This window comes from Mastomys coucha, unplaced genomic scaffold (assembly GCF_008632895.1).
Source record: "Mastomys coucha isolate ucsf_1 unplaced genomic scaffold, UCSF_Mcou_1 pScaffold3, whole genome shotgun sequence".
NCBI lineage: Eukaryota > Metazoa > Chordata > Mammalia > Rodentia > Muridae > Mastomys > Mastomys coucha.
Window position 1 is genome coordinate 22,272,559 of NW_022196909.1, and position 12,878 is coordinate 22,285,436.

Below are 12,878 nucleotides of genomic sequence, written 5' to 3' on the forward strand. Positions count from 1 at the left end.
AAAAAAAAAAAAAAAAAAGAAAATATCTAATAAAAAAGAAACAAGAAAAAAAAGAAAAAGAAATAAAAAACATCTCTCTGTGGCTTTGTATAACCTTTGTATAATTCATAGACCTTTTTCCTTTCTTCTCTCTACCTTTTTCAGGCTCTTAATGCTTCTAAAGTACATTGTATAATAGTCACCAAATTGCACCTGCTGTCTTAAATCAGAAATTGACCTTCACCTAAAAATGAATCTTTTACAATATTAAGACCTTTAGACCTATTATGTTTTTTCCTACTTGCCGCTTCTCACCACATTGTCAACCATTATAATTGAAAAGCAGGTTGCACTACAGCCGCTGCTAAATGTTTCCAGTCTTGGGGGATAATTTTGTCTTGGGAAGCTCAGGTATTTAACATCTAGCTCACATAGGGTGAGTAGATTCCATAAGTAACTACTGATTCTTTAAAATGTTTATGATCTCATAATCTAAGAGTATTCCAGACTAGTTGTTCATTTTGTGAATGGTCATTTTGTGAAGGGTCATGTTGTAAATTTTTACCATGTTCTGGCATTTGTTCTAGGTAAGTGAAAAAGCTAATAGGGGTGGTCCCCTTTCCTCAATTTCATTAGGAGGTGACTCACTAGGTTCATTGGGCTGTCTATCTTGATCATTAATTTCACTCATTTCATAGGTTCACAATTAAGAACTTTCTATTCTTTTACTTCCTGTCTTTTTGTCTTTCAAGCCTTTGTACTATCATAGTTATTTTTCCTTGTCATACAGCTATTTTTCAACATTTTTTGAGAGGAAACATATAAGGATTGTAATTGAAAGTAGTGAGGGGTTTCCTATAGTGGTCACAATTGCAATAAGTACTGCACTCTCCTGTCTGGGATTAAAGATGCATATTAAATTAAAATTTACCTTCTGGTTAGGGATTGAAGATGTGTACTAATTAAAATTCCTTTACAGGTTCTATGTGTGCATTTACTGCAATAAGTTGAAATAGGCATTTGTGTTTGTTTATGCATGTTCATTTCTGTGAGTGAGAATATTTATTTATTCATATAAGTTTATATGTAGTTTTTTTGGTGGTAACAATGGGAACTCTTGTATTTTCCCCCTTACTTTCATTCTCCTTAGAATGTCTATAAGTATTCCTAGCTCAAAATATAAGTTTCAAATCATGTAGAATGCACATTATTTATTTCACCAATAAGATTAATTGATTTTAAAGATTCTATGGTTTCTTTTTACTTTTGCACTCAGTAAATTCATTGATTATTGTTCCCTGTTTTATTCCACTCCTCTCTCATTGTTTATTGAATGTTCCTCTTCTCACAGAATTTCAAGGAACCCACCTAATAAATCTGAATACAGAGTAGAAAATATAGAAATACTTTTTATTATAAAAAAATCTCTACCAAATGAAGGAAATGGTGCATGAACAAGGAAGTATTGTTTCTGATCTCTTCTCTCAGAGTTTGATATCAAAGTAGATTATTAGCATATTGCTATTACCAGTCAGCTACTTAAATCAGGGAAGGAAGACACTGATGATAACGTGATCTCATTAAAATGAGATTTGACTTTACTCAGAATGTCAAGTGAATAAATTCAGGCTTATTGTAAATCTGGGACCTTTGGCAGTGACGTGTGTCTTATTTCACTGCTCTGGACTTTTTTATTCTTTACCTTCCCTATGCTTATTTCCTCACAATTTTACATATTCTTTAGTCTCCCAAATGACAGAATCATGTGCATACTTTTATTAAATGTTTCAATAAAATTAGGATCTTTCATAGAAGAACTAACCATTAAAGCATATAAGGAATAATTCTTAGTAAATTTAGTAGTTCAAATTTTATTGATTAGTCGCTTCAGTTTAAGAAGTTTCAAGTTCTGGTGACCAAAATTATCCAATTATGAGGAATCATACTATTATTTGGGTATCACCTTTTAGTGTTCATTCATTGTATGACTGGTACTTCAGATTTCTAACCATAGGAAATTTGCAATTTGCTTCCTGCCATAACACTCTATCATAAGACTTAGAGCATATCTGTAAACTGCTGAAGCAAGCATGTTAGTACGGATGTTTCCCAACAATATGATCATTTTTCTGTTGACTAGTGTGATGACTAAGTTCAGTTGTCAAATTGACCACATCTGGAACCATCTAAAACCCAAGCAGCTAGGAACACTTACAAGGGATTAATTTTCACTGTATTTGAGGTGGGAAGTCCCACCTTAAAAATCTGTGCTATACCTTCTGTTGGGAGCCTACAGAAGAGGGTAAGAAGGACATGTCTCCTTTTTTACTGCAGGCCCTCACTTCCTCTGGTCAGTTTATCTATCCTGCTGCTGAGGTAGTATATTCACTTGTACTAAAACTTACTTCTTTGGGATTCCAATGTCATCCAGCCTTGTGAACTGAAAAGCAATTGGATTCTCATCTACTATTTTGGGAGACAGCTATTGTTATGCTAGCTGGCCCACAGACTGTATACCACTTTAAGAAGTACCCATTTAATAGATGTACATTAATTTGGTCAGGTCTGTCCCTGTAAAAATCTCCTGTTAATATAACTAGGTGGTCAGGAATGAGATTTCTATAGTGTATTAATCAGGGTTCTCTGGAGTCATAAAACTTATAGAATGAAATTGTGTGTGCCTCAAGATCTGGATTAAGAGCATGTATCATTCTACCTCAGAACCTGGTTCAAATACTTGTGTCTTTCAGTCTCAAGATCTGGGTTACATGTGTGCCATCCATTTCTGGACTGTCATTCCAGATATAGTTAATGATCAAGAATAGCCATCACATATAGTACATAACATAATTTTATTTTTAAATTTTGAGAGAATTTCAATGCATATTGTATAAGACTCTCATTAATCATTATCTCCAAGAACAATGTGCAAGTGTGACTTTTTCTTCACATCGTCAACCAGCAATTTTATCCAAGTTTTTGCTGATATCCTTCAATTTCATATCATTTTTACTTTCGCATTCTTTTGTCTTATTTATAACTAATTAAATTCCATTGTGTCTATGTTTATTTCCCCTACATTAATCTTGTAAAGGACATCAAGGCTGGTTTGTTTTCTAAGCTTACCTGAATAATACAATGGAGATGAACCTGCCAATATCTCTGGATACATTACACTAAGGTCTCTTGATCATAACTTGAAATATTATAGATATATTACATGCTAAATTAACTTTAATTTTTGGAGGACTTCCATACTAATTTAATGGTGGGTGCATCCATATAGAGGAGTGATTTGTAAAGGTGTTTCTTCCTTTACAACCTTGCTAACATTTCTTCTCAATTGTTTTCTTTCTTTTGTATTTTTTTATATTTTCTCAACTTTATGATGATATTTTCCTATTAGTATGAAACATGTTTTTTATCATTTGTTCACATAATTCCCTCCAATTTTTGTGTGTTATTACAACTCAATAGCATAATTTGAGAACAGGTATCATACTATTTCTGCATTTTTCTTTCCCTTTAGTGTTGCTTTGATGGCTTGGGGAATCACAGGTACTTCCATGTAAATTTTACTAATTTTTCAATAGATCTTTTATTAGGTTACTTTGAATCTATAGAGATCATTCTTGTAACTATAGCCATTTCTCAAAATTAATTTTCTAATCTATGAACATGAAAGATCTCTACATGCTTCATGTTCTTCTTCAATTTCTTTCTTTGTTTTGTTGAAGTTTCATTTGTGTTCCTTTTATCTACTTACATTGATTTTTAGGCCTTCCTAGAAAGGTTTTATTTATTTAAAATTTTCATGAACTGTATCTTTGTCCAAAAAAATGTGGTCTGTTTTATAGAAGATTCTATGGGTTATACAAATGAGAAAGATATTTATTTTATATTTACTTGTAGCTCGGCAGGTAGATTGAAGCAGGACCTTCAAATTTGTGTGGGCTAGAAACTAGGAGAGAGGAAGTAGAGACCACCATGACAGGACAGAAGAAAGACCAGACCGAATGGCCCACTGACACGTGATAATCACAGAATGTGACCACATGAGCCATTTCCTCAATTGTGCTTAAGGTAGCAGAGATGAAATATAGATTTTAAAAGGTGTTAACTCAAGATTACCAGAGGGGAGAGTTTGTTAGCAGCAGGAAGGATTAGAAATGCCCAGCCATTAAGCTAGTCAAGGCATCTTAAATTTAACTGGTTTGCATCTGTGTGTGTCTGTCTTTCATTTTAAGAATATAAATAGCTCTTGGGTAAGTATACATGTGTGGCTGTTGGGAGCACAAAGTTAGATAAACTCACTGCTACATATAGTGCCCAACATGGGGCAAGAACTCACTATTAACAATTAATTAAGGATTCTCAAATGGAAAACCTGCACCATGAAATAAGTTGAAAAGGAGGGTAGAATTGGTTTCTTAGTCAGCTGAGTCAGGTGGCTCCCTTATAAGCCAGGAAACTATAAGAAAAGGAACACAGATGCCTGTGGGGATTTATCCCAGGCCCTTTAAAAAGTTTTCTAGCCACCTCTGAGAGCCTTAGCTGAGACACTGGATACCCCCGGGTTGTGCAATGTGACAGGATAGCTGCTCCTATGCACAGTCAGATGGTAGACACAACCTGCTTCCTAGAAGCAAATTATTAAAGCATAAGAATAAATAAATTTTGATTTAATTGTGTTTAAGGACAGAAGGGAGAGTTAAGGGAGACTGAATGGAAAAAAATGCTTTAGAGAAGATTTGAAAAGGTCATGCAAGGGCAAATACTCAGGATCTTTGAACATTGTCTACACAGGATTTCTGGGATTTCTTTGCCTGATATGACAAAATCAGCTCCTGGAAATAGGCTTATATAGTAAGTGGACATACATAATAAATAATTGAGGCATTTGGTTTTTAAAAAATAGGTTAAAAAGCAAGGGATAGGGAGTCTAACCTTTCTCAGACTGTAGAACCTTGGACCTTGATAATTTTTATACAAAGAGAAGGGGCATACTGCCATCTGTACCCAAGAAATATTAATCTCAACAGGAGGGATTTAAGTGTACATAGCTGTATAAATAATTGAGGCTAATGAACTTAAATGTTAGATCATATGCAAGGAATAGTGAAAAAGAACTGTCTCAACAAATAATATTTTTTTAGATTGTTTTAAATGCTTTGCATTGTTTTAATTGTGAAAATGCATGTGGTTATGAGTTTGGTAGTTATATTAAAATTTCACTGGGAGAGAGGTCAAGGTATACCTTTAATGAGTTCTAGTTATTGGCTCAGGGACATGGTATTTTGGAAGAGAGGCTCTGTATTTTTGTTGACAGGAAATGAGAAAAGGCTTTGGACTTCTTCCAGAGTGATATGGATCAGATATGACAGGAATTAGTCCCCTGAAGATCTAAGCAACAGAAAGAAAATTTTGAGAAAATCAAAGAGGATAGGTAACTTGATCTGCTGATTCCTCAACATGGGAACAGCTCAGGAACTGACTTAGACATAAAAATGTCTCTAGCCAAAACTTGAGCTAAAATTAGAAAACAAATCTTGTTATTGAATCCTCAAGATTTTTTTGAGCCTTCCTTCATATGGCGTGGATGAAGATTTATTACAATTGGTTATTGATGAAATCAACTAATTAAAGGACTGTTGTCTTTTACCTGTTCAAAGAAGGAGCAGAATTTTCATTTTTAATTGATCTGTACAATGCATATGAATAGCTTAATAGTACTAAAATTTTGATTGTTAGATTCATAGATTGCAGAATGTACAGCTCTGACAAGATTCATCTGCAGGGACACAGAAATGACCTGCTGTTCCAGCCCCATGCTTCTTGATGCAGTGCAGAGACTTGCTTCCAGAACAGCTTCAGGTATTGCTGCTGATTTCTGATGGACTCAGTTCATCTAGCCTTTCAGACTGATGCAGTCAAAACTTTAGTCAGGTCCTGAGCCTTCTAAGCACACAAAGGCTGGATAACAGATGCTAAAGCTAGCTTTCTTAAGTTTATCCAATCTTTCTAATTTTCCTATCCCTTTTCCCACCCCTTTAAAGAATTTCTCATCACTCCAATTCAGCAGGAAGGCACCATGGAGAGTTGTCCCGAGGCCTAGGGCTGCAATGTCTGGATATGCTCATTTTATATAATAGGTTTATATAATAGGTTGTCATTCTAAGAATTTGGAAGTGGTTCATGATTTGAACATGGAAAAAACAGATAGGATGGATTACTAATTTTATTCTTGAACAAATCATTGTTTAGCCATAATCTTATACAGATAAAAATCTTTATAATTGATACAAAGTTGAAGTTATAATTTCTTACATTGGTACAGAATTTATATATTGATATAGAATTAAGGTTTCATTGTTATAAATATGTATATTGAATCAAAATCTGAAATTAATATTGATATTATAGATAGGCATTGTGCCTATGCAACTCATTTAGGAATATAAGGCTTTAACCTAGTCCTTCTAATAGCTGCTTTAGAAACTGTTTAGGATGATTAAGTAACACAAGTTAAGGGTCAGATAGTAAACTCATGGTTATGTTGGAGTCTGATATAATTATAATAAAGTTTTCAATTTACTCAAGTAGAAATGGCTAAGAGTAGTTAAGGTTTAACAGATAGATGGATCATCTTCAAAAACATAAATTCACAGAATGTGACATTTAATTTTATTATATTATTAAGGATCATTTGACAACAAGACATGTCTGCTTGTGACAGCTTCTCTATTCCCCTCCAAAGAAGAAAGAGAATATCAAAATTTCCATATAGCACACACACACACACAGACACACACACACATATATAATATATATATAGTATATAATTATAATTATATTATATATATTATAATTATAATATACATAGTAATAATTATATATATATAATATATATATGATATATATATAATATATATATATCCATATAGCATTTTTCCAGTTATGACAAGGTAGTCAGTAAATAGAAAATGCTCTATTCATATGCATATAAAACCTGTCCAAAGAGGAAGAACAGATGTGGGATAGGTGACTGCTAATCTTTGTCAAGACTGGATAAGCTAGTGCTTCATATTCTGGCATCATTTCAAGGTCTTCCAGGTGGCTCTAGGCCACAAGGTTGAAGACAGATGAACTGACATCTTGACAAATAGGGGGCTGTCCATGTAGTCAGCTATCTCTACAAGTTGTTTAAGTTTTGGAAGCTATGTTTTTGTGGTTCCTAAATATTCAGGCAATATTTAATTCATTCTCAGATTTCTGACTGTGTTGAAGACTAGTTATAGTCTCATAATCAAACTTAAGTAATTTAGCACTGAGAGAGATGATACAGAGATAAAAAGATAGTTTTAAGTGTTTGCTAACAGCAGGAAGGATTAAAAATGTCCAGCCATTAACCTAGTCATGGCATATTAAAATTAACAGGCATGAGTGTATGTCTTTCATTTATGGATCTACATAGCTCTTAGATGGGTGTGTGCTTGCGACCCGCCAAGATCACAAAGCAGTCTAGCTAAACTCACCACTATATTCATGTGTGGAAAGTGTATAATAAAAACCAATATCCCATTTAATTATTTTCTTATATAATAATGTGTTTACAAGTATATGGCATTTGCTATCCATAAGTAAAATTATTTTATGGTATGTTAAATTGACTACTTTTTATTTGAATCTGATTCTCTTCAATGGTTTAGTGGGTTTTGTCATTTCAAAGATTACCAATATTCTTTAAAAAATTGGAGAAAGAAAAAAGAGAAAGTAGAATATAAGCAATAGATTTCAAAAATAGGTGATGACAGCTTCTTACCATGTAAGTCACTGAGGTCATGAACTTACTAATGCATGATAGCTTTGTTCTTCTGTATTATGGAGTGAATTGGTAAATTGTCATTTATCCTCATTGAGAAGTTACCAATCATAGTGAGGTTGACCACTGAACCTCAATTTAAAGTAAGGTTGAGCCCCAACCCCTACTTCAGAATACAGATAATTGCCTCAGATTGGCTTTAAAGGCCTGTCTTCTGGCATGGAGTGCTTTAACAGGAAAAAAATAGAACACTGCAGAAAGAAGTATAAAATGACAAGGGTATGGATATTATCTCCTTTGTATTTCCTTCTACAAAGCTCAAGTCCTAGTGGATCAAGGACCTCCACATAAAACCAGATACACTGAAACTGATAGAAGAGAAAGTAGGGAAGAGCCTCGAACACATTGGCATGAGGGAAATTTCCTAAACGGAACACCAATGGCTTATGTTCTAAGACCAAGAATTGACAAGAATGGGACCTCATAAAATTGCAAAGCTTCTGTAAGGCAAAGGACACTGTCAATAGGAAAACATAACAACCAACAGATTAGAAAAAATCTTTACAAATTCTATTTCTGATTGAGAACTAATATCTAATATATACAAAGAACTCAAGAAGTTAGACTCCAGAGAACTATTAAAAATGGGGTAGAGAGCTAAACAAAGAACTCTCAAATGAGGAATATTGAATGGCCAAGAATCACCTAAACATCTTTTGTCATCAGCGAAATGCAAATCAGTACAACCCTGAGATACCACACCAGTCAAAATGGCTAAGATCAAAAACTCAGGTGATAGCAGATGCTGGCAAGGATGTAGACAAAGAAGAACACTCCTCCATTGTTGGTGGGATTGCAGGCTGGTAAACCACTCTTGAAAGCAGCCTGGTGGTTCCTCAGAGAATTGGACATAGTGCTACCTGAGGACCCAGCTATACCACTCCTGGGCGTATATCCAGAAGATGTTCCAACATATAACAAGGACACATGCTCCACTATGTTTATACCAGTCTTATTTATAATAGCCAGGGGCTGGAAAGAACCCATATGTCCTTCAACAGAGAAATGGATACAGTAAATGTGGTACATTTACACAATGGAGTATTACTCATCTATTAAAACAATAACTTCATGAAATTCTTTGACTAATGGATAAAGTTAAAAAAATATCATCCTGAGTGAGGTAACCCAGTCACAAAAAAACACACATGGTATGCACTCACTGATAAGTAGACATTAGCCCAAGAATACCCAAGATACAATTCACAGACCATGTGAAGCTCAAGAAAAAGAAAGAACAAAGTGTAGATGCTTCAGTCCTTCTTAGAAGGGGGAACAAAATACTCAAGAGAGGAAATACAAAGTGTGGAGCAGAGACTGAAGGAGAGGCCATCCAGAGACTGCCCCACCTGGGGATCCATCCCATACACAGTCACCAAACCCAGACTCCATTGTGGATGCCAAGAAGTGCTTGCTGAAAGGAGCCTGATGTAGCTGTTTTCTGAGAGTGTCTGCCAGAACCTGACAAATACAAAGGTGAATGTTCACAGCCAACCATTGGATTGAACACAGGCTCCACAATGGAGGAGATAGAGAAAGGAGTGAAGGATCTGAAGGGGTTTGCTACCCCATAAGAAGAACAACTATATAAACCAACCAGACCCCTCCCCCCAGAGCTCCCAGGGACTAATCCATCAACCAAAGAGTACATATGGAGGGACCCATGTCTCCAGCTGCATATGTAGCAGAGAATGGCCTCGTCTCTCATCAATGGGAGAACAGGTCCTTGGTCCTGTGAAGGCTTGAGTGTAGGCTTCAGTGTGTAGGGGAATACCAGGGTAGGAAGAGGGGAGTGGGTGGATGGGTGGAGGGAGCACCCTCATAGAAGCAGGGGGAGGGAGGATGGGATAGGTGGTTCCACAGGGGAAACTAGGAAAGGAGATAACATTGGAAATCTAAATAAATAAAATACCCAATAAAAAAAGAAAATGACTAGGAGCTAAACAATTTTCAACTAAAGTTAGTATTCTTTATCCAATAACATAAAAGGGAGGATCCTTATGGAGAACAAGCTAAATAAGGAACTCCAGTGGATGTCCGAAGTTTTATCAGTGGATGTCTGATGGATGTTTTGAGAGACCATAGTAATTAAGTTAAGTAGTTAACTCTGTGGGTTGTTATTTGTGTTTTCATTTGGAAGCTTTCTAGGAAAGTATCCTCTTATAACCCTGGTGTGCTCTGACCTGGAGCTGTGTAAAGTGGCTTCCCCAGTGAATTTCTGCTGTTTACTTTTAAGCTGCTTATCAGAATGCTGCTTACTGTTTATTCTTTTACCTGGAAGTCTCACCTGAAGGGATATTTTGATCTGGACCAAACACTTTGTATTGAAAAATACAACTGGTTACCTAAAAGAGACTTTCCCAATCAATTTCTTTTGGATATTTTTACTAGCTCATTAGATATTTTGTTTGATCTATCTATCTATCTATCTATCTATCTATCTATCTATCTATCTATCTATCTATCAATCATCTATTTATCTATCCATTTATGTATATATGTATCTATCTATCCATATATATATATATATATATATATATATATATATATATATATATATATATATATATATATATATATATATATATATATACATGTCTGTCTATCCATGTATATATGTACTTATTTATCATCTATCTATCATGTACGTATGTATGTATCTCTCTGTTAATCAATCATCTCTATCTTTTCCCTGTCTAGCTCTCTCATCTTTCTAATCTAGCTAGCTGATATTCTTTTACTTTGTCTCACTATATATTTAACAAATTCACTGATTCACAACTGAAAATATGGTCATTAGAAATAAGTACCTTGAGAGTAAAGGAAAGTTTTCATGTTCAAAAATATGCTTGTTATCAGGAAACACTGCTGTAGTCTGGTACAGGGAGTATAAATTGAAAGTCACAGTTTATGTTTAGAAACAATGATACAAAGGATGGAATAAAACTGAACATAATTGTTACTGGGAAGTAGAAAAGAATGTTTCAAGGAAATATTTTAAAATATTCAAGTTTCTGTCTGTGATACTGTGGTAGTGAATTGCTCCATCTGCACTTCATCTAGGATACTTATTTAAATGTTGCAAGCTAATTAGGATGACAAATATTGATTTATGTTATCTTAGAACAAATAGTTTTTGTTTCATATCATATAGGATAAAGAAAAAGCTCTATTTGGTAAATTTATACCCTCAGGGCTATGTGTTGGGAGCAACCTTGTCTGAACGTTAACTGCTCTGTCAGTCATCACTGCTTATTGGCACAAAAGTCTTGGCTTCCATGGAAAAGTACTAGCCCAGTTGAAAATTACCAGCTGTCTCGGTGGGAAAGTACTGACCCAGTTGAGAATAAATAGTTATTAATCTTGCTGATAAGTATCTAACAACCCACTTTGTTATGAGAACACCTGCTATAGATCTCATGGTGGTCTGAATGTTAGTTACCTTGTCAGAACAAAATAGCTACACATCATATACACAGGTACCTAGCAACCTGAACTTTTCACCTAGTCAATTTCCTGGTCCTGAGAACACCTGCACTCCCCAAAACAAAGTGATCCTATTCCCTCCCCTTTTCCCCATCCTACTTGTACAAGTATATAACCTCAGTGAGAAAAATTAAAATTTCTCAGCTTGATCAGACTCCTTGACTTGCTGTCCGTTCTTAACGTCCATTGTCTCTCTTTTCTTTTCCAGGTCCCTACTCGATCGCACAGTGGGACGGGGTAGCTATGGATTAAGAATTGTGGTTTTATTTTTTATATATCTCACAATTTATTTTATTTATATTTAAGCACAGCAAAATTTGTTAAAAAAAAAAAGAATAATTTCCTGGTGACAATTAACTTAATCCTGTGTATATAAAAATGTTTAAGGCATGACTATGTTAACATTCTTATGAAGTACAAGTAACTTCTTCTGTGGGTCAAAAATGGGGTCCTGTGTCCGCTCAGGGCTAGGGACACTGGGTGAGGCAGGACACAGGAAGCCTGACTGCGTGCACCCCCATGGCACCACAGGGCTGACTTCTGGCTGTGAGAAGGTGGAGGATCCCACTCCAGGAGTAGGGAAAATGCAGTCTGAGTTCCCTGAGGACCTGCTGCAGTCAGGCTCAGACACTTAGGCACCACAGACACAGCTGAGCACTGTGGAAGAGCCAGTTCTGGGGTCCCTGGACACCTCATAAGCCGCTGAATGTCATGGAAGACCTGAGAACAGAGTGGGGCCAGGGATTGGAGGAGAGAGCTCTGGAGGAAGTTATAGCAGGGATGAGAGTCCTTGCTTGGCTTGAGTTGGCAGAAGCCGTGGCTGGAGCTCAGGGAGGTTAGACAAGGCTCTTTGGATAAAGACCTGCTCCATTGCTCCAGCACTGTGGTCTTGATGAGAAAAGGAAGTCCATGGTTTTAAGGCATTTATTGTAGAAGGTACAGAGCCAAACAAAGAATTCTCAACTGTGGAATATTGGATGGCTGAGAAGCACCTAAAGAAATATTCAACATCTTGTATTAGTCAGGGTTTCTATTCCTGTACAACATCATGACCAAGAAGCAAGTTGGGGAGGAAAGGGTTTATTGAGCTTACACTTCCATATGGCTGTTGATCACCAGAGGAAGCCAGGGCTGGGACTCAAGCAGGTCAGGAGGCAGGAGCTGATGCAGAGGCCATGGAGGGATGTTCCTTACTGGCTTACTTCTCCTGGCTTGCTCAGCCTGTTCTCTTATAGAACCCAAGACCTCCAGCCCAGGGAGGGCACCACCCACAAGGGGCAATTGAGAAAATGCCCCACAGCTGGATCTCATGGAGGCACTTCCCCAACTGAAACTCCCTTCTCTGTGATAACTCCAGCCTGTGTCAAGTTGACACACAAAACCAGTCAGTACAACATCCTTAGTTATTAGGGAAATGCAAATCAAAACATCCTTGAGATTCCACCTCATACCAGTCAGAATGGCTCAGATAAAAATCTCAGGTGACAGCAGATGCTGGAGAGGTTGTGGAGAAATAGGAACACTCCTCCAT

The 12,878-nt window shown here is 36.1% G+C and overlaps 1 long non-coding RNA gene across 1 annotated transcript; it reads left to right on the forward strand.

Annotated features, from left to right (window-relative positions):
* Positions 1–3,505: 3,505 nt before the first annotated feature.
* Positions 3,506–11,660, forward strand: LOC116075366. Its single transcript, XR_004112541.1, has 3 exons — positions 3,506–3,537; positions 5,777–5,853; positions 11,556–11,660. It is a non-coding gene; the product is annotated as an uncharacterized LOC116075366 (long non-coding RNA).
* The last annotated feature ends 1,218 nt before the right edge of the window (positions 11,661–12,878 follow it).